Source organism: Labeo rohita, unplaced genomic scaffold (genome assembly GCF_022985175.1).
Source record: "Labeo rohita strain BAU-BD-2019 unplaced genomic scaffold, IGBB_LRoh.1.0 scaffold_748, whole genome shotgun sequence".
Classification (NCBI taxonomy): Eukaryota; Metazoa; Chordata; class Actinopteri; order Cypriniformes; family Cyprinidae; genus Labeo; species Labeo rohita.
The window spans coordinates 11,976-16,854 of NW_026129687.1; the positions used below are offsets into that span (position 1 = coordinate 11,976).

Genomic DNA, 4,879 nt, shown 5'->3' on the forward strand with positions numbered 1-4,879 from the left:
ATTTACGTTAAGAAAACTTTCCTGGCTAACCAACAGGGAACGTTCCTAAAAGGTTCCCAGAAAGTTCCCTGAAGGTTCCCAGAACGTTCTCCTAACCTCTACTGATACCTGTACATAAATAATCAGTCATCAAGCCACTTCTTCTACATTGTTTATTAATCATGAATTTAATATTAAAAGTACATATTATATTTGCATTTAAATAAACTTTAAATCTTAAAAATAAAATTTAAAATACAAAATTAAATAAAATTTAAATCTTAATATTGTGTGAAACATGAACATATATATTTTAAGAAACATCAAACAAAATTAACATCAATAACTGTGAAACTGAAAATGTGGAAACTGAAAATCTGAAAACTTGTCGTCCGTCCTCACTTCACCATCATCTGCAAATCAAAAACAAGGGGAAAATGACATGAGTCAGATAGAAATTGTAGGCCTAAAAATTGACTGTAGTGGATTGTGTGTTGACAAAATTTAGCAGCCACGAATAATTTTTATTACCATTATATATATGAAAGTGCTAAATCCACTTGCAAGTCTTAAGATGTGAATTTATTATTACAATTTATTTGCCCTGCAATAATAGTGTAGCGCATCACCGCACAAGTGCACTGTGAGAATAATAAAAGATCTGGTTATTAGTTTACTCCTCAATGAAAATATTTATGCTATGAGTAAGTCTATGGGCCTATAACTACAATGATTAACAGTCTAACATTTCCAAACTACGGAAGCCCTGAACCGCATGGTGGGGAGAGAAAAAAAAAGAAAACCTATAGTGGAGGGGAGGGAAAAAAAGAAAATTCATCTCGTTATTTCGTCATAACTCTTATTTCGATATATTAAGTCGTTATTTCGACTTCTTAACTCGTTATTTGTTGGGGAAAAAAGAAAACCTATGTTGGGGGAGGAAAATAATGTAAAAACTTATCTCGTTATTTCAAAATAATAACTCGTTATTTCGAGATACTAAGTCGTTATTTCGACAAACTGGCTCGTTATTTGGTGGGGATTATTATTCTTCTTCTTCTTATTTTTCTTCCGTACACAATTTCGGCGCGTAACTCGTCCCGCACCGTTTGTCATAGACCTATGAAACGGGTGTCAAATTGTGCGGCCTATTCGGGAATGGTGTGCTATGACTTTTATAAGCGATCGGGTGTACGATGTTCGCCCCATGGGCGAAAAACCAGCCGAAAAATTCCCATAGACTTAACATTGCGGCAAACTTTGACGGGTCGTAGCGCCGAGCGAGAATTTCGTAGAAACATGCGATTCGCCATATCTGGAGAGGCTCGCAAGCTGTGCGAGAACATACCTCGCAATGGGGTATAAGTTGTACCCCTGGGGCGCAAGAGCCCCCCAAAGTGGCCCCATTGACATACTATGGGGAGGGACGGCCCATGAAAAGCATGTGTTTTTCCTACTATGGTAATTTACATAGGAATTTTGCATTGAACATAACTCTGCATCACAATGTCATAGAGACATGGGGGAGGGCTCATTTAACTCAGACAACCAATCAGACTCTCAGGATCACCGATAAGCTGTCAAGCCACGCCCTAGCAACCATTTAGAGCACCCTAGCAACTGATCCCATAGACTGCCATTATAAAAGCCCAGATGAATATCTTTGGATCACAGTGTCATAGAGACATGGGGGTGGGCTCATTTGATTCGGGGCAGTAAACAGCCAATCATGAATCAGCTTCACCACTTCCTAGCCACGCCCTAGCAACCACTATCGAGCACCCTAGCAACCCAAACCTGAAAAGGCATATCTTCAAACCTGAATGTCATAGAGACATGGGGGTTGGTTTATATCATTCATACTGGCAGGCAGCCTTTGGAGTCTCCTCATTGGTAGCTGCCAAGCCACTCCCTAGCAACCAAACAGAGTACCCTAGCAACTGATCCCATAGACTGCCATTATAAAAGCCCAGATGAATATCTTTGGATCACAGTGTCATAGAGACATGGGGGTGGGCTCATTTGACTCAGGGCAGTAAACAGCCAATCATGAATCAGCTCCACCACTTCCTAGCCACTCCCTAGCAACCACTATCGAGCACCCTAGCAACCAAAACCCACCCAGACATATCTTCAAATCTGAATGTCATAGAGACATGGAGGTTGATTTATATCATTCATAGTGGCAAGCAGCCTTTGGAGTGTCATCATTGGTAGCTGCCAAGCCACTCCCTAGCAACCAAACAGAGTACCCTAGCAACCATCTAGCAAGTCCTATATCTCTACATCAGAACATCGTACAGACATGGGACTTGGTTCTTTTGATTCATGCTAGCAAATAGGAATCCTTAAGATGCTAGTCATGCTAGCAGTGAATAGCTACATGCTAATAGTGATTAGCTAAGCGTTAAATCAGGTTAAGAACTCTATAAAACTCCATAGTAATGATCTGTGACAACTAGTAACTGCCTAACAACACTCTAGCAACCACCCCAAGTACCTTAGCAACCGCCCTAGCAACCACCCCAAGTACCCTAGCAACCGCATAGCAACACCCTAGCAACCACCCTGGATACCCTAGCAACGGCATAGCAACACCTTAGCAACCACCTCAAGTACCTTAGCAACCGCCCTAGCAACCACCCCGAGTACCCTAGCAACCGCATAGCAACACCTTAGCAACCACTCCGGTTACCCTAGCAACCGCATAGCAGCACCTTAGCAACCACCCTGGGTACCCTAGCAACCGCCCTAGCAACCACCCCGAGTACCCTAGCAACCGCATAGCAACACTCTAGCAACCACCCCGGTTACCCTAGCAACCGCATAGCAACACCTTAGCAACCAGCCCAAGTACCTTAGCAACCGCCCTAGCAACCACCCCGAGTACCCTAGCAACCGCATAGCAACACCCTAGCAACCATCCTGGATACCCTAGCAACCGCATAGCAACACCTTAGCAACCAGCCCAAGTACCTTAGCAACAGCCCTAGCAACCACCCCAAGTACCCTAGCAACCGCATAGCAACACCCTAGCAACCATCCTGGATACCCTAGCAACCGCATAGCAACACCTTAGCAACCACCCTGGATACCTTAGCAACCGCCCTAGCAACCAACCCGATTACCCTAGCAACCGCATAGCAATACCCTAGCAACCACCCCGGTTACCCTAGCAACCACATAGCAACACCTTAGCACCCACCCTGGGTACCCTAGCAACCGCCCTAGCAACCACCCCGGTTACCTTAGCAACCACATAGCAACACCCTAGCAACCACCCCGGTTACCCTAGCAACCGCATAGCAACACCTTAGCAATCACCCTGTGTACCCTAGCAACCGCCCTAGCAACCACCCCGAGTACCCTAGAAACCGCATAGCAGCACCCTAGCAACCACCCCATTTACCCTAGCAACCGCCCTAGCAACCACCCTGGGTACCCTAGCAACCGCATAGCAACACCCTAGCAACCACCCTGGGTACCCTAGCAACCACCCCGGTACCCTAGCAACCGCATAGCAACACCTTAGCAACCACCCTGGGTACCCTAGCAACCACCCAGAGTACCCTAGCAACCCCACAGCAACACCCTAGCAACAGAGTGCCAAGTTTTGCCACTGCAAGCACCACTCACATTTTCTTCAGGAAATGTACATATCAATATCAAACTCGGTCCAGATCTTCAGGCTGGTCTGACTCGGTGTGCTATATCTTTTCTAACTGATCCGGCTTACGGTTTTCGTAAACCAGACTAACTAACTCACCAAAAATCCCATAGACTTACATTGACGGAATGTTCAAATGAGCCAACACTATTCAAACTCCAACTGACAAAATTCAAATCTAAACTCCCAGAATCCCTTGAGCCTCAATCAAGCTTCCCTTCTATGTACTATTTCTAATCCATTTAGACTCAAGCTTCCACTCTAATATTTCTAATATTTCTAATCTATCTAGCTAAATCATGCTAGCAACATGCCAGTAACTTGTTAATCATGCTAGAAACATGCTAGCGAAATGCTAATCATGCTAGAAACATGCTAGCAACTGTGCTAATCATGCTAGAAACATGCTAGCGACATGCCAATCATGCTAGAAACATGCTAGCGACTTGCTAATCATGCTAGAAACATGCTAGCAAACTGCTAATCATGCTAGAAACATGCTAGCAAACTTGTTAATCATGCTAGAAACATGCTAACGACATGCTAATCATGTTAGAAACATGCTAGTGACATGCTAATCATGCTAGAAACATGCTAGCAACTTGCTAGCAAACTGTTAATCATGCTAGAAACATGCTAGCGACATGCCAATCATGCTAGAAACATGCTAGCGACTTGCTAATCATGCTAGAAACATGCTAACGACATGCTAATCATGCTAGAAACATGCTAGCAAACTGCTAATCATGCTAGAAACATGCTAGCAAACTTGCTAATCATGCTAGAAACATGCTAACAACATGCTAATCATGCTAGAAACATGTTAGTGACATGCTAATCATGCTAGAAACATGAAACATCTAGCAATGTTAGTGACATGCTACTTGCTAGCAAACTGTTAATCATGCTAGAAACATGCTAGCAAACTTCCTAATCATGTTAGAAACATGCTAGCGACATACTAATCATGGTAGAAACATGCTAGCGACATGCTAATCATGGTAGAAACATGTAACAACCTATTTTTGCAAAAATTTTTTTAACAACATTTAAAAAAAACCATTTTTTAAACATTTTAAAAATAAAAAGAAAATTTTTTAAAAATGTTAAACTTTCTTTTCCCCAAAAAATTTTAAGAAAAAAGGGTAAACTTTTTTAAAAGCCAACAAATTTTTTTTCAAAAAATAAATCAAAAATTAGAAACCCAATTTGGCTAAAAAAAGAATTGTTAGG

The 4,879-nt window shown here is 42.5% G+C and overlaps 1 long non-coding RNA gene across 1 annotated transcript; it reads right to left on the reverse strand.

Moving 5' to 3' along the window:
• Nucleotides 1-1,041: 1,041 nt before the first annotated feature.
• Nucleotides 1,042-3,108, reverse strand: LOC127161817 (uncharacterized). Its single transcript, XR_007827189.1, has 3 exons — nt 2,989-3,108; nt 2,697-2,955; nt 1,042-2,653 (listed from the first exon to the last, which is right to left on the reverse strand). It is a non-coding gene; the product is annotated as an uncharacterized LOC127161817 (long non-coding RNA).
• Between the last annotated feature and the right edge of the window lie 1,771 nt (nt 3,109-4,879).